This window comes from Pogoniulus pusillus, chromosome 17 (assembly GCF_015220805.1).
Source record: "Pogoniulus pusillus isolate bPogPus1 chromosome 17, bPogPus1.pri, whole genome shotgun sequence".
NCBI classification, from domain to species: Eukaryota; Metazoa; Chordata; class Aves; order Piciformes; family Lybiidae; genus Pogoniulus; species Pogoniulus pusillus.
In genome coordinates, this window is record NC_087280.1 from 19,788,918 (window position 1) to 19,816,112 (window position 27,195).

The 27,195-nt window shown below is 46.4% G+C and overlaps 1 long non-coding RNA gene across 2 annotated transcripts; it reads right to left on the reverse strand.

Moving 5' to 3' along the window:
* Positions 1–27,195, reverse strand: LOC135183155 (uncharacterized). Of its 2 annotated transcripts, none has more exons than XR_010305429.1 (4): positions 27,136–27,195; positions 5,055–5,138; positions 270–397; positions 1–165 (listed from the first exon to the last, which is right to left on the reverse strand). It is a non-coding gene; the product is annotated as an uncharacterized LOC135183155 (long non-coding RNA). The 2 variants fall into 2 exon arrangements; XR_010305428.1 differs by having other exon boundaries at positions 270–425.

The window sequence follows — 27,195 nt, forward strand, 5'->3', positions numbered from 1 at the left end:
AGAGCAATACAAAAATATCAGAATCAATCAAACTGCTTCTGCAGAAAATTTCAAAATGCTAGAGATAATGGAGAGCCAAGGAAATGTTAATGCTTTCACATCTAAGATGACTCTTGTCATTCTATATAGGCTGGTGGTCCCAAATTCACAGTCCTCTGATGTTTCCTGTGGCAAAGGAAAATGTAAAAGAGAAGGTGAAATTGAGACTGGCAGGCAGAGCAAAAATAAATTTACATTCCTTGGTGTGTGTGGGTATTGTGTCTCCTGACCCTAAGAGAGGCTTATTCTTGCTCCTTCAGGTTCCTCCAAGCAGGTTTTCAGCCTTTGGCCAGGAGAGACCTTGTGGTCCATGAAGCAATCTCCAAGTGACCGGGAGGGGTAACACCAGCTGGCAGGTCTGCAGTCAGAGAGAGAAATGGCATGGGCTGGAAAAGTGAAATGGATTGAAAAATTCTACCTTATGGGAAGAAATTAATTTAACTCTTGACTTTGAGCTCCATTGCTAAGCCAGACCAGGATGAAGCTGTCAGGCAGGCTACTAAAAATACACTGAGAGAGACAGTTCTTCTAATGATGTGAAAACACCCAGAGTGCAGCCGAAGTTTAATAGATGAGAAATTCAGCAGTTCAAATCTACCTTTTATCCTATTAGATTTAAATGCAATCAGGATGCCACAGTTAATAGTATGTCTCCTACATCTTGTGGGGCACATAAATAAAGACCAGCTGGTAGGACAGGAGAAACCGCTTCAGCCCCATCCTCTCTGGCAACCTGGCGAAGTTGAAGCCACTTGAGTGTGTCTGGACAGCCATACATGGAGCAAATTGAAACCAGTTCTGCAAAGGCACCAGAGGATACTGCTCTGCTTCCTCCTCTTAATCAGTGATGGAGTTAGTGAATAAAAACAAAGCTGGATTCATTTGCTGCAGGGTGGCAGATGTGATAGTCTCTGATGAAGCTCATGACCACGGTGGACCAAAGAGTGCTTTACAGCTGGGGTCTGTGAGGGATATCATTTGAACTAAGTGAGATGTCTTCCCTTGCCTCAGTTTTCCCCTTCTTTCCTTTTAGAAGTATTAAGAAGTATTACTACAATACATGTATTAAATTAAAAGATAATTTATGCATATATGTAGATGCTTGGCAGACATGAACCATCACAGGAGTTTTGAGAACTTGTTTTAATTTTCAGGACTTGTCCATCAAATTCTTTGTAAAGAATTCAAACAGGTACCTCATTCAAAACTTCTTCCTCATTTAATCCAGACTAGTTTAGACTCAAATTCATTTAGATGAATGAAAATCTAGTGGAAGAGCCACCAGCAAAGTCAACTAAGAGACATTCCTGTCTACAACTACACAAAAGGAGGTTGTAGCCAGGTGGGGCTGGGACTCTTCTCCCAGGCAACCAGCAATAGAACAAGGGGACACAGTCTCAAGTTGTGCCAAGGGAGGTCTAGGATGGATGTTAGGAGGAAGTTGTTGGCAGAGGGGGTGATTGGCATTGGAATGGGCTGCCCAGGGAGGTGGTGGAGTCACTGTCCCTGGAGGTGTTGAAGAAAAGCCTGGATGAGGCACTTAGTGCCATGGTCTGGTTGACTGGATAGGGGTGGGGGATAGATTGGAGTGGATGATCTTGGAGGTCTCTTCCAACCTGGTTGATTCTATGATTCTATGGAACAACATATTACCAAACTTGGGGCAGATGTCTACCAGAGAGGGCCTGGGCTCTCCACAAGCTTCCTTTTAAAGGCTTATTTTGTGCAGGGGAAGGATCTCACCTCCTGTAGCACCACTTCTGTCACAGATTAATAGTCTCTTTCCATAGCAACACCTGACCCCTTCCTCCCCTTGCTGTGATTATATATACATATATACATATAGATATAGTCCTTGTCTAGGGAAAGAATGGACAGCTGACAATTTTCTGTGGCATCAGCACAATTTAATGAAAGGAAGGATTAAAAAAAATAGAGAGAGAGCTGAAATGTGGCATCTAAAAAAATAAATAAGCATAGGGAGTCACAGGATCTGCAACTGTGTCAACAGCACAAGCTACTATCAGTAGCTTCAGACAGGGTCCTGCTTCCAGAAGAGACTGTACCTGCAACAAGCATTGAATAAACATGAACGACAGCACTTTGGAAACAGGCCACTGTTGGGGCAGCTGTGGGGAGCTTGCAGGTGCTATCCAGCACAAGGCAGTTGTCTACTCAGAGGTGATGGTCCTCTCACAGACAACACTGAAAGGTTGGTCTGCAAGAGCCTGGCTAACATCTCACAGTATCACAGTATCACCAAGGTTGGAAGAGACCTCACAGATCATCAAGTCCAACCCTTTACCACAGTGCCCAAGGCTAGACCATGGCTCTCGATTGAACTTATCCCATCTCAAGTCACTGCTTTGCAGATAAAAAGCTCATGGTTTGGATTAGAAGCAGAAGCATCTTTCACAGCATTGTTCAGACTATGGCATGTAAAATGGGTTAGATAGAGCTCAGCCTCCTGACACCTCTTGCAAGGGAGAAAGTACAAATAAAAGCAAAAGAGAGCTGCACCTAGAAAAACATAGTACTTAGGAATGGAGTAGATAGGAGCTAGAGGGGAACTCCTTCCCAGAGAAGACTCCAGAAGCAATATTGTATTTACAGGAAAAAAGAACTGATAGCAATAACTGAGTCTGTGCACAAACCCAACCTATAATCAAAGGGGAGAATATGATGAGGTTCAGGAACATACCATAAAACCACTCAGAATCCACACAAAGCTGCTAATGAAAACTCTATGAACCAAGGGATAACATCTCTCAATAAAGCAAACAGCATATGGGAGTGCCACCCAGCCCTGAGCAAGAGACTGCTGCAGGTGGTGAGACACACTGAGATGTTTGATGGTGAATGGTGCCACATCCAGCTGGCGGCTGTCACTAGTGGTGTCCCTCAGGGATCAGTGCTGGGCCCCATCCTCTTTAACATCTTCATTGATGATCTGGATGAGGGCATGGAGTCAGTCATCAGCAAGTCTGCAGATGACACTAAACTGGAGGCAGATGTGGCTGGGTTGGAGGGCAGAAGGGCTCTTCAGCGGGACCTTGACCACCTGGACAGATGGGCAGAGTCCAAGGGGATGGCATTCAATAGCTCCAAGTGCAGGGTGCTGCACTTTGGCCACAACAACCCCATGCAGAGATACAGGCTGGGGTCAGAGTGGCTGGAGAGCAGCCAGACAGAAAGGGATCTGGGGGTGCTGATTGATACTTGCCTGAACATGAGCCAGCAGTGTGCCCAGGTGGCCAAGAGAGCCAGTGGCATCCTGGCCTGCATCAGGAATGGTGTGGTCAGCAGGAGCAGGGAGGTCATTCTGCCCCTGTACTCTGCACTGGTTAGACCACACCTTGAGTACTGTGTTCAGTTCTGGGCCCCCCAGTTTAGGAGGGACATTGAGATGCTTGAGCGTGCCCAGAGAAGGGCGACGAGGCTGGGGAGAGGCCTCGAGCACAGCCCTACGAGGAGAGGCTGAGGGAGCTGGGATTGGTTAGCCTGGAGAAGAGGAGGCTCAGGGCTGACCTTATTGCTGTCTACAACTACCTGAGGGGTGGTTCTGGCCAGGGGGAGGTTGCTCTCTTCTCTCAGGTGGCCAGCACCAGAATGAGAGGACACAGTCTCAAGTTATGCCAGGGGAGATTTAGGCTCAAGGTGAGGAGAAAGTTCTTCACTGAGAGAGTCATTGGACACTGGAATGGGCTGCCCGGGGAGGTGGTGGAGTCGTCATCCCTGGAGCTGTTCAAGGCAAGATTGGACGTGGCACTTGGTGCCATGGTCTAGCCTTGAGAATTGTGGTAAAGGGTTGGACTTGATGATCTGTGAGGTCTTTTCCAACCTTGTTGAAACTGTGATACTGTGATGTTCCTAATGTGATAAAAGAACGAGTCCTGCATGCCTGGTCCAGCACGTTAAAAGGGTAGGGAAGCATCTGGAGGAGGTGAATCCTTCAGAACAACCTTGGGGTAAAAGTAAACCACCTGATCATGTTAGCAGAGAAACAAAACAGACTGTTAGCACTGGTAGAGCTGTTGAATTAAAAGAACAGTATCTTGCACAGGAGGACACCGTTGTATTTAAGATATCCAGCACAGAATGGATCCACAGCCTAGAGACAAGGGAACCTGCAGGTAAATTGAAGGCTGGCAGTGACCCAAAACTGCTAAAGAGTGCACTGAAAAGCATCAAGTGCGTGCTACTGATACTCCAGTGCTCTGATGTGAAGAAAAGGTATTACCCGGGGGGCGGGGGGAATCATTCCTAGGGGCCAATAGATTAGGTAGTGTGTTTGTTCCAGCTGTGAGGAGCAGGAGGCAGCCTATCAACATACCAAAATATCTTAGCATCTCTCATTAGAGCTGAAGAATTTTTTTTCCCTTTTTTTCCTCCCCTTTTTTTTCTCTTTTTCCTCTGATGAAACAGATGTCCAATTCATTGCATCTGAAGCATTTTGTTTCATCCCTGAAGATCTACACTCCTCACCCTGGGGCAGTCCCCTGCTGCGGCTGGCCCACAGCTCGGGGCCCTGTGAGCTCAGGGGCCTTGGAGCCATCAGTCGGGGAGGATTCCCGGGTTCATGGCCCCAGAGCAAAGCCGACAGGCGTGTTTCAGGGGAGGCTGAAACAAAGGGGTTTGAAATTCCCAATTTGTTAACCTTATGGACCCTCTGAGGCTGCTCACAGCTACGGAGTTAAAAAGGATGGGGAGAGGAGAGAATAAAATAAAGACAGTACATTCCTTGCTTGATATTATTATCCCAGGGCCAGCGTGGGCTGGGGACCACTGGGGCAGAACAATGAGTCAACACCGATGGCCATGTGCTCAGACGGAGGGTCTCACTCACTGAATGAGCCAAAAACTTTTGACTTTTTAATCCCAGACTCTGTCAGAAGGTGATTAGACCAGTGACTGCTGGGCCTGAACCAACAGCAAGCCCCTGACTGACAATTTCTCCCAATTATGCTAATAAAACAGAGGATTTCTTTGAAGCCAAAGCGTGTCTCTGGTCTTACCATGCGCAAACCATCCCAGATGCGATGCTTTCTTAGAGCCATTCCTCTGACGTTCTCATGCACCTCCAGTGAAATATGGTCCTGCTAAAGTCACAGGCAAATGATGTTCAGCTGTGTTTGAGTAATCCAACCACGCTCACATACAGGTGTAAAAAACTGTTTCCAAATCTAACAAAAAAAAAAACCCTAAAGAAACTCCCAGGCAAAGATAGCTTCTTTAAATAAGCCTGAAACAGTGGAAACCAGAAAGGAACTGTTAGCACCAAAGTTTGATGTAGGAAACCTCTCAGCAGAGGGCTGTGTCCTTGTTTGGTGTTTACAGTTTAGAGGCTGAATAAGTGGTTAGCTTCTGGAAAGATACTCAAACCTGATGTTGAAAACTAAAGTGATAATAAACTCAGTGGGCCCTTCAAAATAGCAATTCAGTATATATGGTTCAACTTTAAAATGCTGTTAATTGTGTCACCTTTAAAGCCAGATGATAAAGCCAAGGAGATCAAATTATAGTCCCTATGTCTAACTGCAACTCTGATCCAGCATCTCCTCTCTGTGAGACTTCTCACAAACACACCTACTCAGTCCATGCTGGCCAGATATTTTTATAGTCTTTCTTTGTAGCAAGATATGAATCAGTAAGTATGAGTTAGGAAAGACCACCTCAACATGAAAAGTTGCTTTTTAAGTTCTCTAAGATTTTATGGGCATTAACACCATCTATTGTGCTGAAAATAGGGAAGATTTGCCCACCTGAGTGCCAATAAACTTTCTTGGGGTCTACATCAAGCTGATTTATGGCCTCTTGGAGAAGACTGTACAGGGAAGAGTATATCCAGATTTTCAGGAGGATAAATGAGAACAAAATTAGAGTTGTAACAAGAGGGGAAAAAAAAAGCTTTGGACAATCACTGCTCGGTCACATGGACAAAGTTTTAATCAGAAAGAGACTTGAATTTTGTTTACCTTTTCCCACCACATCTCTGAGGTAGAATCACTTCAGCTTTGCTCCTAAAAAGTTTCTAGTTGGAAAGAGTGATGATCTCTGTGAGATGCTATAATGGTTATGCTGCACCTGATAGCCACGGCAGGGGAAAAAATGGTACCCTGCTAAGGCATCCACAAGGCCAGGCTGATGTCAGAGCTGTGCGGGCACATATAGGAGGTCACGGTTTGCATCAGACGGATACTGAGTGCCGGCACAGCGAAGCCAAGGGCCCACGGGAGCCTGTCGCAGAGAAACCCGCGGAGGAGGCTGCGAGGAGGTAGCATTGCGGCTTGTCGGCCCCTCCGCGCAGCTGCAGCCACGCTCCGAGAGCCAGAACTGTCCACGGAAACCCTCAGGGCTCAGAGGTGGAGGGAAACAGGGGTGATAGAAGGAACCCAGGAGGGTGAGGAGGGCGCGGAGCGGGTGCAGATCCAGACGCGGACGCGGTGCGGGACCTCTGGCAAAGCGACCATCTGGGAGCTGTGGCACGGCCTAAGAGTGCAATTAGCATGATCATGATGAATTTAGAGACAGTGAGTCCTTGCTGTGCCTTTCAGAAGTTGCAAGGCACTCTGTTCCCGTCTGTTCTTTTATAATTATTACTCCACTTTTTTCTTGTTTTCTTTTTTCCTTATTTTTTTTTAATAGTAATCGTTGACATAATATATATGACTGGGGGGAAAGGGGAAAATGTGGCTCCTACAACGTCAATCAAAACTCTTCCTCCAACCCTCCCCACGTAAACCCTTTCTGTCTCCCAGCGGTACTGGCAAGATGTTCTTAGCCAAATACATGATTCTATTAATGAGCACTTATATTTGCTAAAGAATGCAAATTCTTCCTCTCCGTGTATTATTAGCTGTATCAGAATGTTTGTCCTTTCAGTCCTCTTTGAAGTTGAAGGAGGAAAGGCTGTTATGTGGCACTGAGAAGGGGGGAAAAAAGAGAGAGAGAGGAAAAAACACTTCTAACTCCTCCGGGTTGTTATTTGTTCTCTTGCCAAAACCGCCAAAGGTAGCAAAAGTTACAGAAATTATTTCAAATGTGTGGTTTTTTCCTCCAAATTAGATAGATTTTTTTCCAACTGATCATCCTCTTTTAATAATAATGGGATCTAATGAACAGCCTGCTTTGAGTTGACTTTATCACTCTGATGCTCTGGAGAATCTATTACGAGTTGGAAGGAAATAAATCCAGTTGCTTCCGCAAACAGCAGAAGGGTGGTTTTCAGCGCTTTAAGCCCTAAATGAACACCCTCTCCGCCTCCTCGCTGTAGTGGTTTCGCTGATGCTGCGATGGGACCCAGCAGCGCTGGGGCAATGGGGCTGAGCCCGCTGCCCTTTTTCTCCTCCGGGCAGTTCCCGACGGGATGCGCGGAGTTTGTTCGAAGGACTCCGCACTGCTGCTCGGAGACTGGATCTTCAGCGACCCCCCCTCACGTTATACACGAGTCGGGGATTCTCTGCAGTCAAGTTTTTACTAGAGATAAACTGGGGAGGCTGGGGGGGGGGGGGGGGGGGGAAGGGAAGGGAACCTCCGCGTCAGCTCAACTTTTGTCATGTATCACTTTTCCTCTTGAAAGGTGTTATAACAGCAATTCAATTACAGTAAATAGTGCACATCATCTTCACAGCTGGAAAATTCTGTAACTAACTGTGACCAAACGTTGTAAAGGAATATAGCTTAACCAGTATTAGGTTTTTTTTTCCTTAAAGTACACCCCCTCCATTTTTTTTTTTCCTTGTTGCTGACCACAGGTTAATTAATTTCAAGGAGCTTAGTATATCTAAACAGAAACACACTGAGATGCTGGCAAGGAATCATAAAATATAAACCGTGGAATTAGGAAGATCATATGAAATCTCCACAGCAGTGTTTGATGCCTGGTAAAAATTCTGGCTGTCCCCCTTGGCCAGTGTGTGTATGCGTTCCCCCAGGTCCCTTCTCCTTCAAACCAAGCAGATATACCGACCCTGCTGCCGGCACTGCAAGGCACACACCCGTGGGTGTCTTTCCCCCGTGGATGGATACCGGGACTGCATATTCCCGCGGCTAGGCATATATATACCACGCACAGAGACACGCGTGTATAGACTTTGAGCAAATCACACTTGCAAAAGCAGTGTATACCTCGCAGGCCATGCATGTAGTTAAACACCCACTTCCAGCCCAGATTGTGTGCACGACGGTAAAGAGTGTTTCACATCCGGGCTGCAGAAGGGTGAGCGGGTCCGGCAGAAGCCCGAAATCACTCGTGTGAAAAAAACTGAGTGAAGCTCCGCGTTAGTCAAGCGCAGCTCTCATCTCAGTTCATGTAATGCTACCTGCCGGCTCCAGTTGCAATTGAGAAGATTTAAGGAGGATTTAATTTACTTGGAGAGTATATCAAAAGGCGCCACGGACCGCAGGAGGTGTTTTCATGCCACGTGTACCTGATGAAGTTCCTACCTCGCCGGTGACCCTGCCCGAGCCCGCCCCCCCTTTCCGCAGCCGTCTGGCCCCGCCGGGATGGGGATGGGGAGGGTACCCGCATGAGGAGGCGCAAGATGGGGCCAGAGGAGTCAAATTTAGCACCCAGAGTCAGCTGCGAGTTGGCCCCGCTGCTGACACTGACCTCGTCCTGCGTGGTCGTGGGGCAGAGACATGGAGGTTGGGTGCTTCGGAGGGGAGGAAGACGTGATGGGGCAACCCGATTGGGGGAAATAAAGACAGCATCCATCCTCCTCACAGAGACCAGGGTGCGAACCAGATAGGTTTCCCCAAGAAAGTGAGACAGGATCGGGCCCTTTCGCCTACTTCTGCCTCGGGTTAGGGACGCTCTAGCCAAACGGGCTGGGGTCCCCACCAGCCTTTCCACCACTTTCCACGTTTATCAGCCAGCTGTTGGCCACTCTTTAAAACAAAAGCCAACAAAAAAATAAAGAGGGGGGTGGGGGGGAAGGAAAATAAATACAAAACAAATCTCAGTCTATGAAAACTTTATTGAGCAAAAAATCTCTAGCTACGGGCCGTTCTGTTTTTCTTTAGAAAGGAAGAAAATTTAAGTCGCTGCCTCCGAACTGCAATTGCCAGACCCAGAACCAAGGTGCGAGTTTTGCAGTTGTCAGGATAATCTTGTACATCTCTGGGGTGAAAAGAATGCTAATTCCCTACCTCTTCTCTCTTAGCCGCAGCGGGAACTCGCAGAAGGGGGGATTACCACTGCAACCCCGCGCCCACCGCTCTCCTCTCAAGGCAGCTATTTAATATATATATATTTCTATTTTTTTTTTCACTCTTCCCAAGTGAAAGTTTGAGAGTTAAACGCCTATCCTGCGTCCTTGACCAGAGTGATAACGATTCCATCCTGTCAAGTTCGTTTGTTGCTTCTCCTCCCCTCCTCTCTGACCAGGTACGAACTTCCCGCAGAGGGACGGGACCTTCGCAGAGATTAAAAAATATAAAGGCGATGCGAGCACAAACGTGCTGGTTTCCAGGGCAGCTCGATGGCAAAGGCATAATTAGGACTTACATCAATTTTCCTCCTTTTTTCCCCTTCACTGCAGTTTGTTCATCTCAAAGCGGGAAATTCGGCAGAAGCCGGATTTTTTGTTGTCCATGTGCAAAAAGTATGTTTCTTTTCACCTAAGGAGAAAAAATTGCTCTTATGAGCAATTTTTTCTGTTCCTCACCACTGCCCATCCCACGCTTTTAATTTTGAGGTTTTTCTAACTCTGTTTCTCGGGTTTTCTGCCTTTGGTTCCCCATTTCTAAACTCGCACCCAAAAACCTGGATTTCAATCGCATTACCATGCAGATGCAGGCGAAAGAGCACAAACCCCAGAATTTTCCTAATTTTTGGTTTATCGTTTCTGGGGGAAAAAAATTAAATCCTCCAAGGGAAGAAAGAAGTGGAGAAAAAAGTTTCTCATCAGCCTTTAAATCAGAACAGCGCTCAATGTTCAAATTACTTTGTTTATAGTTCTGTAGTATTGTTTATTATCTTCAGGAAATTGTATCCACTACCGCGGAGGTTCACTCCTGTGTCATAGTCCAGAAAAATTCCCAGCAGAGGAAAATAGCCCCCAAATGCCTCTCTCGAAAAGTTTTTTCTCTTCACACCCTCAAGTTCGTCGGTTTTTTCTCCTCTCAAAATTCTCATCCTTCATTTAGAAAAGGTAGAGTCCACGAAAAACGTGTGAGGGGGTTATCTGCTAATTAACTGATTGCTTCAGAGGGCAAGGGGAAAGAGAAAAACAATCAAAGAAGAGGAGGGGGGAAGAATGTTTTGTTCCTTATTGAGATGTCATTTGCCAGAGTTACCACTGTCACATTCGGAAAGGGGAGCGCATACGGGAAACTTTGGCTCTTTTAAACACAAGCTTTCTTATAACTTTAGGGACACAACTCCCAATACTTCAGGCGTTTTGCAGAGGCTATTTTCTGTTTCTCTGCGTGGTAGAGTGGTTAGTTTTTATTTCGAGAAAGGTTGTGAAACTCTAATTACTCTGCGGAGTCTAAAGCCTTTCCCATCCCTTCCAAAGGGGGGGGGGGGGGGGAAAGAAAGAAAGAAAGAAAGAAAGAAAGAAAGAAAGAAAGAAAGAAAGAAAGAAAGAAAGAAAGAAAGAAAGAAAGAAAGAAAGAAAGAAAGAAAGAAAGAAAGAAAGAAAGAAAGAAAGAAAGAAAGAAAGAAAGAAAGAAAGAAAGAAAGAAAGAAAGAAAGAAAGAGAGAGAAAGAAAGAGAAAGAGAGAGAGAAAGAGAGAGAGAAAGAAAGAAAGAAAGAAAGAAAGAAAGAAAGAAGAGAGAGAAAGAAAGAAAGAAAGAAAGAAAGAAAGAAAGAAAGAAAGAAAGAAAGAAAGAAAGAAAGAAAGAAAGAAAGAAAGAAAGAAAGAAAGAAAAAAGAAAAGAAAGAAAGAAAAAGAAAAGAAAAGAAAGGAAGGAAGAACGGGTCGCTATTTTTTTTCTTTTCTTCTTTCCCTTTCATAAAGAAAATTCGGTATATAAGGTCATTTACCAAAAGCACAATTTCACTACTTCTCTGTCCTCTCTTTACCTGGGAAAGTGTCCTCGATGCCAGAGATATTATATATATATATATATATATATATATATATACATAAATTATTTTTAAATAATATGAATAAAGTCTACACAGGCTGTGAAATATGGGGGGGATTTTTACTATTTCCTATGTTCTGGCTTGCAGAGCGCCTAAGAGGAAAATGCAGAGGGGGGGAACTTTCCCGTGGTCCGAGGTCCCCAGTCACTCGCCTCGGAGCTAATTAGGAAAGAGCATCCCGGCAAGTTCCTGTTTCCAAACCCATCTCGTTCCTTTCGGGAAGTTACCCGCATCGTTCCTTTTAGAAACCACAATAATTAGATCTGAGCTGAGTTAACTACTCTTCCTCCTGGTCAACAAATCAATAGCAATTAATTTGAAATAGCCGAGATGATAAAACAGTTCCTTTTGCACCTGACCTTTCCAAAAGAGTTATAAACAGAATACACTGAATATATGTTTTAACACAATTCCCGCTGCTTTAACTCGTCTTTTGCTGCTCTTCGGCTTTTAAGACACCGTTTAATTTTGTGTTTCCTTCCGTTATCCCGACTTCTTTAGACTTCAAACCGATTTTATCCGAACAATGTAATGCTTAACAAAAAACACCCAAAACAATAATGATATGAGATAATGGTAGTGAACGTCATGTTTACATGAAGATCGAGTAAGAAATGCAATGTATTTCGTGGAAATATATGAGATGGATGATACAGCATTAGATATTAATATACATGTAAGCAATATTATATTGCTTATGCACACTGTTTCAGAGGACGTAAATTGATCTAAAATTGAAACTGTAGAGGAGAGGAAGGTGATGGGGTGGGAGGACCGTAAAGAGAAGAGATCAGAAACGTTTAAGTGTGGAATATTAATTATAAAGCAGAACTCTCCTCACTTCTCTTTGCTTGGTAAGAAAGCCTCGCCTTCCCCCGCTTCCCCTCTTGCTCCCTCTCCCTCTCTTTTATTAGAAAGAGGATCCTAAATTCCTTTTGACTGATAGGAAGTTACAAGACAAGATGCTATTTTCTCTTTTTTTTCCTGACAACTCTGTCATCCCAGGGATCATAGCCATGTCAGAGTGTCTGTCTGGGAGAAGAAGAAGAAGAAGAGGGGGGTGGGGGGTGGAAAAAATAAATCAGTGAAGCCTGTGGCCATCTTTGCATCAAAATTTTCCAGACCTCTATTTTTTATTGTGATCCCGCTGATCTGAGTTTGAAATGCGAACGCAGCAAAGCCCCTAAGCCTTCAATCGTGTGAAATTTTCAAAAGATCTCTAGAAGCAATCTCAGGCTGTCTGACCCCTGACAGGCAGAGATCTCTTTATACCTCTCTCTGCCAGCACTTCATTTGTTGGAATATCTTTCAGATTTGCACCTCCAGATGACAACCTGAGTGTTTATTATGAGTATGAATCTGAAATCTTCACTGCAGTACAAAGGAGACATCATATTTAATTTCAGATCATAATTACCTGCTCCTCTTTTGCTTCTAATTATCTATTCCTCCTTCCTCTCTGTGACATGTTGATATTTTGTTGATGTTCCCTTTTAATCGGCCTTTCTTGCTTTCTTTCTGTTTTGGTTGTGTTTTGTTTTGGTTTTTTGGTTTTAATCGTATTAGTTTAGCCCACGAGGGAATTAAACATGTCACGGTGGACACACATCATGCCTATGTGGAGAGATAAAATTCTGGCGACGAGTGTGTGCTCCCCATGGCTCTCTGTACACATGTATGTACTCGGGAGAAATAATAACGATTGCTGCCATTATAATCCAGGTTGTTAGTATGCTTCATCTCCCATTAATCTTTATACATCAATTTAAATTGGCAGTAGTGTTTATGTTTTATCCCGTGACGTAGCAGCAATGTCATTTGGTAGCAACCAAAGCAGCCGAAGCCCTCCAGTATCCCTCCTTTCAAGGAAGCAGAAGCAGGGAAAGACAAATAATTTGTAAAATGTTCTAACATCTCTAACTTTCCCCCTTCACTTTAAGGGAACGTACACGTCTCTTTCCTGCCTCCCGTTCACCTGTTCAAAAGAAACTCTCTCCTGCTCTAGGCTCTCTGGAGAGAGGTGTAGATGGTTACGCAGATGCTGGTTATTGTGTTTGGGTTTATTTACGTTCATTTCTCAGGTGAAATGTCTATCCATTTAGTAGCATGAGAGGCGTCACCCCAAGTGCCCATCTCATTTGCACGGGCTTGCTAAAGTAGGAGCCCGACTTGTTCTGCAGCTTAAAAAAAGACGTAAATAAATGACTCTGGTGGGATGGTGAAAGCCCACAGATGTGGAAGCAGGAACAGGAAGAACCCTAGGCGCCCACTCCTCCGCCGCGACCTCCCATCTCCACCAAGGTGTTAAGGAGTCGAAGATATTTTTTTTTAATATAAATAGGAATTTCACATCAATTATCCCTACTCCTATGCTATATATCCAGGGTGATACTATGATTAACTTAGTAAAATAACTCGTCGTTAGTTTAATTTGCGCCTAAAACGGTCGCCTATGTGTTCAGATGTTTCTGTATTTGTCCATTTTTTCCCATAAAACTTGTATTAAAACAAAATGTTACTTTTCTTTCTCTCAGGAGCTGTATATAGAGACCCTCCCTTTTTGAAATAGACCGCAGGGACTGTCATTAGATCAGATGGCAAGCCTTTATAGAAAGTGTTTTGCATAATTACATACCAAAGCCAGAATAGTCACCCTCACATTTTATGGGTCACAAACCATCAACAATTGGCACATTATTGTCCAAGAAACCCCAGTCCATTCACTGATAGAGAAAACTAGACTGCCTAATCTAGAACTGAAGAAGATTGAAATTTCTTCTAACAAGAACCCAGAGAAGATTATTTTCAAACTGACAACGTGTTTACATATAGTTATAAAGTTCAGAGGACCGGTGGGGAGAGAGAAAGGGTATAAACCACTAAACATGATTAAGAATCGCACAGTGGCCTAATATAGATGGTTCATCAAAAAAGGAACAGACTGAAAGCTCTCCCCCCGCCCCTCCCGCCTCGACAGCCCCTCTCCTTTTCAGATCTGTTCCCTTTTCTACCGTTGTGATTCAGTAATTAAGATATTCTTATTTGGACAGACAGCTCCTCTGGTAACTGAATAATATTAGTTCCCTTTGATGTCAAACTTTTGACAGTTATCACACTAGCACTGGGCAATTTAGCACAAATGCCCTCTTCTTCTTTTTCTTCTTTTTTTTTTTAAGGGAAAAAGATGTCTTTGAAGAAAAGTAATAAGTGTGATCGCTATCAGCAAATGATGTAAATCTCAGTGGACAGGCATCCCTGGGTATAAATTACATTTTGTTTTATATAATGAAGCGAGTTTTGTTTTTACCTCATTCGCTTATCATTGTCCAAAATTAAGGCAATAATCCCACTTCCTTCACACCAATTCACCACAGTCCCTCTCCCCCCTGATTATTTTCTTTTCTTTCACAGGAAAATTGGACGGTTTTCCAGGCCCTCTCTCCCCCACCCCTCTGCACCGCTTCCCACCCACTCGGCGCAGTGCGGAGCCACCGGCTCTGCGGTGCAGGGGAACGGGCGGCAGCTGAGCGCAGAGCGGGGCCCCGGCTTCTCGCTTCACCTGATCACCCCCCCAAAGCCTCACCCTAAAGCCTCTCGTTTTTCCATAGTCAAAAGCTAGGGGGCAGGGGGGAGAAACAACAACCCAAAAACCCCAAACCCCACAGCCTTTCGCCTATGTCGCCTGGCAGCAGCGGAGCCGCGGCGGCGAATAATAATAATAATAATAATAAATATTAATAATAATAATAATAATAATAATAATAATAATAACAAGAACATAGGTACATCCTGGTTGAATCTGAGAGGGGCGTGGTGCCCGATTGGCTTAGAATAGGACAGCTGGTTGCTGTAAGAGATGGGGAAAGGAGGGAGGGATTGCAAATATTGCAATACCCACTTCGAGGTTTAGGGCGAAGGGGTCTCCTGGGGGCTGTTCGCCTCTCTTCAGCACCCCACATATACACACCCTCCTCAACTCGGAGATGCCACCCGGTCTGGAGATGTTCACCGCAGCCATAGGGATGAGCCCTCCACCTGGCCCCGCTCCCCCCGCCCCTCTCTGGGCAAGATGCCTCCACGGTACCGGGTGGTAATGGGGTGGGGGAAATTTATTTATTCTGCTTTTTTCATAGCAACTTTGGTGGCGAGAGGGTGGGAGGCGGGGGAGGGGAGAGCCAGCTCTCGTCAGGCTTGCCTTATCGCGAGATCTGGGTAATTAAAATAAAATTAAATGAAAGAAAATAAACCCACCCTACAGCTCTTAGTGGAGTTGGATTTAGGGAGAATGCAGCTCCCTGGCTGCAACGTCCTCCCGAGTCCCATGGTCCCTGGGACAGGCTGGTGCATGCGGCGTGCCCCATGTGCCCCCCCCGCCCCGCATCCCTCTGCTCCTGTATCCCTCTGGGGGCAAAGCATCGACCCTCGGCCCCTCCCCAGCCCTTATCCCCAGGGAAGAGGGGGTGGGGGGGGCATAACCCCTGGGCTGCTCCCGGAGCTGCATAAGCAGCGCGAAAACAGCGGCCGCGCTGCTCGCCGGCCCCCGCCAGCCCTTCTTTCCTTCCATCCCTAATTAGCAGCCGTGGGGAGCTCCCTGATTAATTTAAATGCTTTTTTGTAACACTGTAAGGGTGAGAGATATGTCTGCGGCCGCAGACGGGTTATATTATTTTCGGGCTCACGTTTCTGTGTCGTCCGGCTCGGGAAGGTGGGAAACGGCGGCGGGACCGCGGAAAATGCGCTTATACTTCCCGGGAGATAACGTCACCCCCCAGCATCGCCCCTCGCCCCCAGGGAAGCGGACAGGCTTTTCTGGAAACTTTGCTCCAAAAGGATATCCTCGTGTTATGTAACATTTTCCGAGGATTTTCATTACACGTTCAGCCAAAGGTAACACAATCATAGAGGGGAAAGTTTCTTTCCGTGGCCTTTTCCCCGGGGCCGGAGCACCCTGGGGTTGGCCGGGGGCAGGGGACTCGCTCCAGCCCCTGCCCGAAGCGAGGGCATCTCTGGGTTGGTGGCCTACGAGAAGGTGGGGGCGGAAAGGAAGTGGGTTCGAACTCGCCCCCACAAAATCCTACCATAAAAATAAATCGCCTGCCTGCTGCCTCGCATCTTCCTTGCAAATAAACCTCGAGAAAATCTCTCCTGGAGCACCTGGGAAATAGACTGGGGATGAAGGGCGAGGGAAGCGGTTCCCCCTCCAAGGGGATGTGCTGTCGGAGCAGGCAGGACCTCCACCTCCCTCACCTACCGCCGGGGCAGGCACCCACAAACTCCCGGCTGCAAATTGCTACGTTTCTCCGGCCGCGCCGTTAGACGACTCACGTCGGACCTAGGTTTAGTCCGCAGCCATCAGCTGTTGTTTGAAACTGGGTGGAAGGGGGAAATAAGGGGGAAATCTGCACTCAGATACTTGTAATAGGGGTAGAAACATTTTACCTTTCTCATAAGCTCTTCTAAAGAGAAAGGTTATTAATTCTTTCGAGAAAGAAACGGCTTCATGTAGAGGGATCAATTTCCTCTTTTTTTCTTAAAAATAAGGAGGGAAAAATGTATTCATGTCTCAATCTTTTCAAAGGATGCAGAGACGTGAAGAGCAGCAGAAGAGACGGGTTCAGCTATGGAGAGTTTAGTCATCCGAGAAACTTCCAATAAAGTCCTTGAGTAGTAAAAGAGAAAGTGCAGAAACTTTCGCAAAGGTCATCTTAAAAGTAGCCGAGAAACTTCTCGCTCAAGTTCTCTGCTCTCTTTCTCGGGGGGCTAAGGGCTTCGAGACCTGCCCAAAATCGATAACAATTTCTAGAAGCGGCCCTAGTAACACCTCTTCTGCCCCCGCTTTCCCCTGCCCCGCGGCACTGGTCTCTGGTCCCCACGCACACGCTGCCACGGCCGGGGAGCGCCGGGTTACAAACAGCCCGCACCTCTGCCCTCGCCACCCTGGGGAGGGAAAAAAAAAAGTCCAAACTAGGAAAATCCAGGAAAGTTAACAGTGATGTGAAACGAAGACAAGTGCTTTGACTCACACTATCTTCAGGAAAGAAAAAATGGAAGGGATAAAAAAGACAGTAAAAAATCTATCCCGTCTCTGTGTGACAGGTGGAGTTCCCGCCGTTTGTTTTTCTGTTTATAGCTCATTTTAAAAAGCATTTTACAATCTGAAGAAAGAAAAAAATAGGAAAATCGGGGAAGTATTTCTGTTTCCCAAGGGTAAAAGTAACCCCTCCCTACCCCTCGTCCTGGGTCCAGCTCTGGGGCAGGGCAGGAGCAGGACCCGAGCAGGATTTGGGGATGGCGCAAGGGGAGCCCGGGGGAGCGAGTTCTCCGCATATATAATCACAGTCATTAATCCATCCATAATAATTCATTAGAAAGGAGCGTTAATTACTTCCTTTGCGATATTTTGTGGGTTGCAGGCGAGCCCAGAAAGGAGCGGGAGGGATCAGCTATGTCCTGCCCGCACTCGCACTTGCAAGAAGAGAGGCTTGGCCAGGGAAAATTGTCTTTCCCCCTCCTCCAAAAGAGTGCACTTTTCCCTCCTCTGATGTTCCTTCGTGGGTTTGGGGTTGTTTTGTTTATATATTTTACTTAATTTTTTAATTCTCCATTCTGCCTGTCATCTCGAAGGTAACAAATTAATCAGGTAAAAGAGAAGGAATGGCGCATATTTATTATGGAAATGCTCCTGCCTGCATTGGCAGAGGCGGTGAGTTCTCTACTCTGCTCGGTTTGGCCCTAAAACCCAGTAACGCGATGAGACTTGTGCTCAGGCGGGCTCTAAAATCGAAGTTTAAAAAACCGAATAAATAAAGCAGATGAGGCCCTTTCCCAGCTGGCTGCTTGGGATCGTTTAAATACTCATTTTTTCCTCTTCGAGTGTCCACGATAAAAGCAGTGACAATGACACTGGTTTCCGCACAAGGTGGAATATTCGCTGCTTTCTGGTCGTTATTTCTAGTGATGGGGAAAAGCTCGGGGAGGGCGCAGCACCCAACGCCGACTCCGCTCCCCGCAGCTCCTAACGCGGCACTGTATTAACTCCTAGTTAAGGCGGCAAATAATATTGTTCATTCATCTTTTTCGAAGTTGATTTATAGCAATCGACAGGTTAAAGCGTCATCTGACTTCATTACTTTTAAAAGCTGTCTATTTCAGAACTGTCACTTTTCATCACTTAAACCGAATAAAACGGTTGAAGAAATGAATTGAGAGAGACTTGGAGATCGTGTTTATAATTCTTCGTCTCGACGTTAACATTCCTAATGACCTGACCTGCACGGGGAACCTGTGTGCCTATCGCAGAGATTAAAACAATACGAAAAAGAAAATCAACACGCTGTTCTCCAAAAGTTACTAAAAAGGTGAGGCAGTGACAGGGGACAGAGGAAGACCGGGACAGAATCGAGACAGAGGCACTGACGAAGTATCATGCATGATCATACATGTGCAGCCCACGCCCAGAAAGGTGGAAGTTAGCTCGAGGTTAGCAGCAAATTGTTCTCTTCTCTCAGTTTCTTTCCCGCACTCTTCTCACAAGTGGTTAAAATAGGGAGGGCGGGTTAGAGTAATATTTTAAAAATAAAAGGAGAAGGTATCTCGGATCCATCTATTTCACTATTTTCCCCACACCGTGAAGCCTTTCTTTTTCCTCAAGTCTACAACCGATCACTTAGGAGAAGGCTGTAGGTGTTGTAGGGAAAAGACATTCCCTTTTTCCTTTTTCTTTTTCTTTCTTTCTTTCTTTCTTTCTTTCTTTCTTTCTTTCTTTCTTTCTTTCTTTCTTTCTTTCTTTCTTTCTTTCTTTCTTTCTTTCTTTCTTTCTTTCTTTCTTTCTTTCTTTCTTTCTTTCTTTCTTTCTTTCTTTCTTTCTTTCTTTCTTTCTTTCTTTCTTTCTTTCTTTCTTTCTTTCTTTCTTTCTTTCTTTCTTTCTTTCTTTCTTTCACCTCTTTTACAAACATTAGAACAGTAACCAGAAACGTAAATCTCAGAAAAGCAACCCGAAATGACACGACTTGTCAGGATCTTCCCTGGCCACATCCGAACTGACTGTCCTGCCTTTGCTCGCTATGCTAGGAGCTCACCTCTGTAGAAGTTCCTGTCCCTGTACAGTGTTTTGTTCAACAAAACTGCTACTGCCAATATCAGACGTTTATTGACAAACCTGCAGCCTAAAAGGAGCGGCAGCAGCTCGTTTCCAGAGGGCAAAGCTGTGGGAGAGGAGGGGATGATTTTAAACAAACTCCCCAGGTTGTTCCCCTCTGCTCGCTCTCACTTGAATACTGTGGGCGTGATCATTCCCTTGCTAAAAACATAGTGGCCCCCGGAAAAAAGGAGCCGAGGTGCTCGGCTTGGCCCCGGCAGGGAGGCAGCCTCCCCTCTCTCGGGGCTTTGACTTGGCAAGCGGGAGGAGGGCGGGAGGCACAGGGGCCAGGGTGGGCAGGGATAAGATGAGTAAGAGACCGTGGGGTGTCCGCGAGTGCGGAATGTGGATACTCTCAAGTTAATGAGCACAGGAGCGGACTGCGGGTTTCCGAGCGCGGAAAGCTGCTGGTCGGCAGGGCTTTGGTTTGGTACAAATACGAGTTATGTATAAAGGGGATGATTTTTGGCCAGGATGTCTCCTCACTGCGCGGGTGCGGAGCCCACTGCGCAACCCTCTCTGCTCCACCGCCGAGCAGGGCCGAGCTCCTGATCGCCACCTCGCTGCGCCGGGCGTTACTGCAGAGCGCGGGAAGCCGCGCAACCGGCCCGTATCCGCTCAGCGGCGGGGCTCCGTGGGGACTCTCCTAACCAGCCGTACATCCCTGGCCCTCCGCGAGGGTTGCGCAACCGGTTCCGCACTCGCGCACCGGCAGGGCTCAGGGTGGAGTGGGAGTGAAGGAGACCATGCACCCGCGGGCCTCCGCGGGAGGCTGCGCAACAGACACCACACCCGCTCACAGGCACGGAAGGTGGGGGCGGGGGGGGGGCAAAACTAGGGGTGAGACAAACCTCAAGGTTTCAGAGAAGCTGTCAAAGTAACATAGTTTTTCCCATCTTCCCTTTAAAATCTTATTTTCTTATTTCTACCCTTTTTTTTTGGTTCTTTTTCGTGACGGTGGTGCCCAGCCTCGAAGCGAGCTTGAGCTCCGCAGTGTCCTGTAACACAAACAGCTGCGTCAGACTTGGATATTCAGTTAAAATGAGCAAAATCGAAGGATCTCTTTCCGCGGACGCGCCGGCAGCGCCTGCTGTCATTTCTGCACGAGAAAATAACAAAAAAGGTCACATAACTTGATTCTGGATGGTCAAAATGGTACTTAGAAGGCAGAGTCACTTCTTTAACTATATGGAAAGGGTACAACTATGGTATCTCTACAGATCCTTTAATGTTTTAAAAAATCTTTTGTTTTCCCCAGGAAGGAAAAGAAAGAAAGAAAGAAAGAAAGAAAGAAAGAAAGAAAGAAAGAAAGAAAGAAAGAAAGAAAGAAAGAAAGAAAGAAAGAAAGAAAGAAAGAAAGAAAGAAAGAAAGAAAGAAAGAAAGAAAGAGAAAGAAAGAAAGAAAGAAAGAAAGAAAGAGAAAGAAAGAAAGAAAGAAAGAAAGAAAGAAAGAAAGAAAGAAAGAAAGAAAGAAAGAAAGAAAGAAAGAAAGAAAGAAAGAAAGAAAGAAAGAAAGAAAGAAAGAAAGAAAGAAAGAAAGAAAGAGAAAGAAAGATGGATGAACGGTGAAAAACCCCATCATCCTTAGTTGATACAGTCTGAAATTCTCATGTCGCTTAAGGGAATAATAAGCAGTGAATAAGTGAATGTGAAAAGGAAGATGACAATGTAAAATCTCGAAATAGTTTCAGCACCTGGAGGATTCTTTGGCATAATCATATTAAAAATAATAATAATTTAAAAAATAAAGGACAAAAAAAGGGAGAAGATAAAAGAACTCTCCAGGTTCACAATAGGGATAGTGTCACATGCCCATTCAAAGCGCTCCGTGGATCTCTGCGCTGGCTGGCTCGTAGGGGCAGGTGGTGCATGGGGATGTGGGGCTTGAGGGATCCCTTTCGGTCCCACTGAGGAGAAAGCAATGACACAGGCAGGGAAGAAAGAGGTGATGGAAAAACAGTCTCCATCTCCCAGTGCTGGCTTTGGGTGACAACGGAGGGCAAACATCCCCCAGTTCCTCTTCGCCCTTCTGTTTACAGAGGATTCCTGCTCACCAGCACACATGGCAGTTGTTTAGCATGAAACGTGCTATTAAGTATTGATTAAGACCATCCACATGTTATTCCGAGAATATAAAGAGCTATTAAGAGCCATTTGACTTTAACAGAAAGTAGTGAATATTAGTTAATGAGTAATGGAGAAGATAGGTGCGGAGCGGCCGGGCCCCGGCCGGCGGGAGCACAATTGGATTCTTTCAAAGAAAGCAAAAGAGGAAAAAAATCACTCTATTTTATAATTCCAGCGAGAATTTCTACCAGGAACAATATAACCCAACAGCTGCGACAGGTGGAAGAGAGATAATTGAGCAAAGACTGCTTTTGACAACTAATATTGCTGGGAGATAATATTCCCGGTTCGGGTTCGTTAAAAGTCGGGAGTCCGAAGGGGCAGTGTGGGGGGATGCAGCAACACCTAGAAATTATAGAACCCATGCAGAATTAAAGGGGGCGAAAACGATGGGGTACAAGCAAGAGAGAGAAAAGACCGAGAAGAAATTCCCCTTGGCTGGAGCGGGCAGCAGATCGGACGGGCTGAAAAGTTGTGTCGTTCTCCCTGCCCATCATACACCTTTGCTTTTTTTTTTTTTTTTTTTTTTTTTTTTTTTTTTTTTTTTTGGGGGGGATGTTGGGTTATTTTTTCTTTGTGTGTATTCTTTGTTTGTTGTGTGGTTTAGGGGGTTGGTTTGGGGTTTTTTTTGTCTGGGTTGTTTTTTTTTTTTTTTTTTCGGGGGTGGGAGTGTTTTGTTTTGTTTTTTAAGGGACAGGGGGGGGGGGAAAAGTATTTCAGGTAGATAACTTAATGCCCGGAGTCTTTAAAAAAATGCTTTTATTGCTATTGCACTTCCTACCACAAGATGCAGAGCAAGTCAGCGGAGTTTGTATTACAACTATGTCATAATGTTTCACTGATGCAAAACATGTAGCCAGAGGGGGTTGCTAATGATTCCTGGATTAGAGAGACGGAGAGAGAGAAGTGAGAAAAAGAAAACCTGGTTTCTTTCTTTCTTTCTTTCTTTCTTTCTTTCTTTTTTTTTTTCCTTTTTTTTTTTTTTTAGGCTACGTAAAGCACTCGCAACATTTCAGTACCTCGCACAGACACGCGGATATGCCACAAGCCTTTTGAACACTGCAAACGTTTTGCATATTCCACCTATTAATTATCTTTGCAGCCTATTAATTTCAGAAAGCTCTTTCCCAGAGAAGACTACTTCCAACTTTATATGTGTGCGTGCGGGTAGGATCCTCCAGGAGTATTCTGCTCGGGATAGAGACGGCTGCAAATTTGCAGTATTCTAGCCCCCCCCCACCCCCCGTCAATAAAATAAAATATATTAAAATAAAATACAATTTCTTCCCTCTCCCGAAGACATGTAAACCCTGTGCCTGGAGTGCTCGAGGCAGCAGGCTGGCTTTTCGTGGGCTGTGCAGGAGCGATGAGGAGGGAGGTGGGAGGTGGAGATGTTGCTGGGATTAAGAAGCATCCTGCAGAGATGCCACAGGGCACTGCGAGGCTTTCCTCGCCCTCCTGTTGTGCTGGGCTCTAGGCCCGGTCACACAGACTCTTGGGCAGGGTGGGAGGTTTGGGAGGAGGGATGTGACCGAAGTGGGAGGCAGAGCCCTCCTGCACAGCGAGCAAGAGGAGATGGGGTTGCGGCTCGGCCTCGGAGCTGGGGCTGAGAGGCAGAGGGTCTCTGGGTGCCTGTCCCCCGCCAGCTGTCAGACACACGGCCCTTTTTCTCCGCAAGACTGCAGCTGCAAGTGAAGAAGACTTCCCCTCTTTGACAAGACTTTATTTTCCTTCCTTCTTTCTTTCTTTCTTTCTTTCTTTCTTTCTTTCTTTCTTTCTTTCTTTCTTTCTTTCTTTCTTTCTTTCTTTCTTTCTTTCTTTCTTTCTTTCTTTCTTTCTTTCTTTCTTTCTTCCTTTCACTGCTGAGCGCGAACCTCTGAAACTCTTGCAGCGAACGAGGGTCGCAGGGGGTCGAACAGTGCTCAGGAGGCCCGGGAAATCGGTCGAAAAGACCGGGCATTGCCACCCACCTCTTTGCCCCCAAAGCCCCTTTGCTAGAGCCAGGCTTTTCCCTCCCGCAAGCTCCTGGTATAATGCCCACTGCCGTCCTCATCCTCCATTGCACGCAGAGCAGCCCTCCCGACTCCTCCCCTCTCTCATCCCTGTCCACTCGGCCAGGGAACACTCTTTGCAGAGCCAAGGTGGGACCACAAAGTCTGAGACCTGGAGCATCCTCGGGAAAAGGCTCTGGTCGCGGTTTCAGTAGCGGAGACATGACTGCCAGGGCTGAACTTTACACCGAAATCCAGCCTAAGCAGGACCCGAAGGCAGTCCACAGCCCTGCAGACCGAGCCAGAGCCCGACCTCGACCTCGGGGCTGCCGCCGGCTCCGGACACCCCGCAGAGATGGGCGTACTGCGGCGGGAGGTGTTCGGCCCTTTTATCTCCAGATTTCTCTCAGAAGAGATGAAAAATAAAGTTTCAAGTGTGACCTAGTTCCATCTCCCCCTCCCCCTTCCCTTTAGATATTCACGTCATCTATTAAGGGAAAGGGGGGGGGGGGGGGGGGGGGGGAGAAGGGAGAAGCTAAATTTATGAGGTCTGGTGGGTTCTGGAGTCTGGGTGCTGGGAAACAGGTGTTGGCAGTTCGCTAGAGTGTCAGTCAACTTTTGGAGATGAAGTCATTAGGGAGGTAGTCTCCTCGGAACAATCTGGTGGTTTCAGTCGGAGTTAATTTATACGGGAAAAAAAAAAAAAAGGGGGGGGGGGGGGGGGGGGGGAGGGCGGGGAAGAAAGAAAGGAAAAGGGAAAAAAAATAAAAGCTTGTAGAAATACTGAAGGAGACAAACATAACGAGAACAGATTCACACTCCTACAGATTATGCCACTTGGAAGTCACATCCTGAGAAAAATAGCCTGCGATTGCAAAGCACGGGAGCGGGGCGGGAGAAGCGCGGCGAGCGACGGCTGCCCGGAGCGGCAGGGCCCCGGGGGGACGGCCGAGGGGAGATCCCGGGAGGTGTGGGGAGGAGACATCTGAGGGCAGAACTCGAGTGGTGCTGGGGTAAATCCTGTCCCCAGTTCCCCTCTCCTCTCCGCGCCTCCTCCAGCTCCAAAGGCGACAACTGTCCGGGAGGCGACTGGCCAGGGTCACCTCCCGCTCCTGCCACCGGGGCTGGAAATTGCCAGTGACCCTGAACTGTTTCTCGGCTGCGTTTGAAAAGGCCGTCAATTCGCTGGCCGAGACAAAAGGTTTCATGTGCACAAATACAGTCTACTTAGGGCCTAAGCACGGCGCTGCTCGGAGCCGATACCGCAGGTCGGTGGCAGGGCTAGCCGCAGCTCCGTGGCCAGCAGCCGGGGGAAGGCGGTGGGAAGCGGGGGGGAGAAGGGAGTGCGGTGGGCGGGGGGGGTGGTGGGAGCCGCTCCGACAGCACCGGGGTGGAAGAGCCCAGCAAAAGGCGTGGTCTGAGGCATTGCCTGTTAGGCAGGCATCATGGCATATCATTTGCTTCAAAGAGATGGCGGGGGGGGGGTGGGTGGGGAGGGGGTGATCGGAAAAAGGACTGATGCTCAGATCCGATCGTCCACCCCTCTTTGGAGTTGGGTGACAAATCACCTCCGTTGTATCAACCACTTGTTTCTTTTAGTATCGCGGGTAAAGATTTCATTAATGCTCCTCTGCACACACACCCCCTCTTTCCCCCCCTCCTCCGAATCTATTCTCTTGCTCAGAGTGTGTCTTCTAATCATAGTGTGTCTTCTAATCATAATTAAAATCGTCTCGTATACATCGGCGTCTCTTGTATGCATATTGAATTGCAGGTGACTGGAAGGAATGTTATTTCACTCTAGTCCCTCATTTTTACATTTCCACAAAAAAAAAACCCTCCAACCAAACCAAATCGGAACCTCGTCTCTGCCTCCCTGGTGGGAGATAAGGCGTATTGTTAATATCGATAGAGAGGAGAAAGGCGATATTCGCGATCGATTGGTTCACAGGCAGCCGCACGGCACCACGTTCAATCCCACGGCCAGCCCCTCCACTTAATATAATTAAGATTAAAACTCAAGTGGTGTTGGAGGGAGCGGCTATCGATGATGTGCCAGGACAGCAATCGGGTTTGATGCCCAAGCTCAGACGGTTTTACTTCTTCGTGGTCACATTTGCAGAGCGCTTTCCGCGTTATATCGGATATACGGGTCGGGAGCTGCAGGCTACGCGTATGCGCAGTGGTGCGCGGAGGTCCGGCTCTGGCACCGGGCAGAAAGTTCACCCAGATGACACTTTTTTTTTTTTTTTTTCCCTTTCCTTAAAAGCAGAGGGAAATGATCGCCGCGCCGTTATTTACAGGCACATAATTAAGGCAATATGATGGTTTTGAACCAGGAACCCACTCGCGGTGGAGCGAGAAGGGCTGAAGCCAAGTTTATTGTCTATCATATCAAAGCGGGGGCCGGAAGGGGGGGTGGGGGGAGAGGGAGAGAATAATTTACCGGCTATTATTATTATTTCTGTGTCTCTGAGGCCACAAGCAAAGCATAAATTGAGGTGCTGGGTGTTTACTTCGGGCGATGTGACAGACTGGATGCAAGGCGAGAAGGGACTGTGGGAGAGTTCAGGCGAGGGCTGAACCAGCCTGGCAAGCAGGGCTGAAACTCCTGTTTTCTTCCAGGCTTGTATGAGGGCTTGTCACTCGTTTCTTTTTCTTTCCTGATTTTTTTCCCCTTTTAACCCAACAGACATCCTTAAGTTCATTTTGTTTCCCGACACCGTACTCAGCCTCTGCTCCTTAAAGTCCTTTAAGCGATAGATCGGCGTTTACCTCCTCTGGAGCAAATGCAAAATACACTTGAGCTTAAGGGCTGGAGAGAAACCTTCTCCAAAAGCAGAAGCTCCGCTGAGCAGCTTTGTGCTGCTGATTATATAGTGCAACTTGAAATGATCTCAGCCAGTGGAATATTAATCAAATCAATCAGGGTTGACAAATGAGAAATATTTGAGAGAAGGTGGTAATTTACAACTTTGTTATTAGTTAAGAATCTCCCGCCTTGTAAGAGTAATTAATAACTCCTGGATGGAAACAATTTGGAGACGGAAAAGAGACGACGTCTTGAAATAAACCAATATAAAAAGCAGGGTTGAGAAATGAGTTGCTCCTCCGTGAAAGAGAAATCGCAAATGATTTTTTTTTTGAAAGATGTCTACAGGGGTATTACACATATAATATGTGTGTAATATATACACACGTATACATATGGCATAATCGGGGAGAGGGTGAGGGAGCAAAGAAGACTAGGCAGGAGATAAATGCTGAAAAATAAATCAAAACATTGATTCTGGTGGTCACATCTCCCCTCTAAAGATTAGACGCGACGTTGGATTTCAAAGTACTTCAAAGAAAGGATATCAAACATGCAAAAGTGCAAGTCAGAAATCGAGAGAGTGACTCTAAACTAATTTGAGAAATGTATTTTTTTCCCCCTCCTCTCTCACTCCCTCTCGAGTGCCTGATAAATGTGAAGCCCCCTTTTCTCCCCAACTCCCACTCAGATGGAAAAACTCAATTGTCTGCAATGTTTATAGTGTTAACCCTACTTATCAGCAGAACCCTCCCCTCTCCACCCCTCCCTTTTCACTTTCCATAGGCACACATTGATTATTAGACTTTATGGACCCCCCCCTTTTCCACAACCCCACCCTCAACAACTGACCAAAACGATGACTCGTTGGAAAACAATAAATCATTTTCGTGTTTGAATCCTTAAAGGCTCTATTTAAGTAAAGAGGCTTACTGTGAAACAGTGCATAGATCCAAGTCCTCCTTCGGATTGCTTCCAAATGCTGCCATCTCC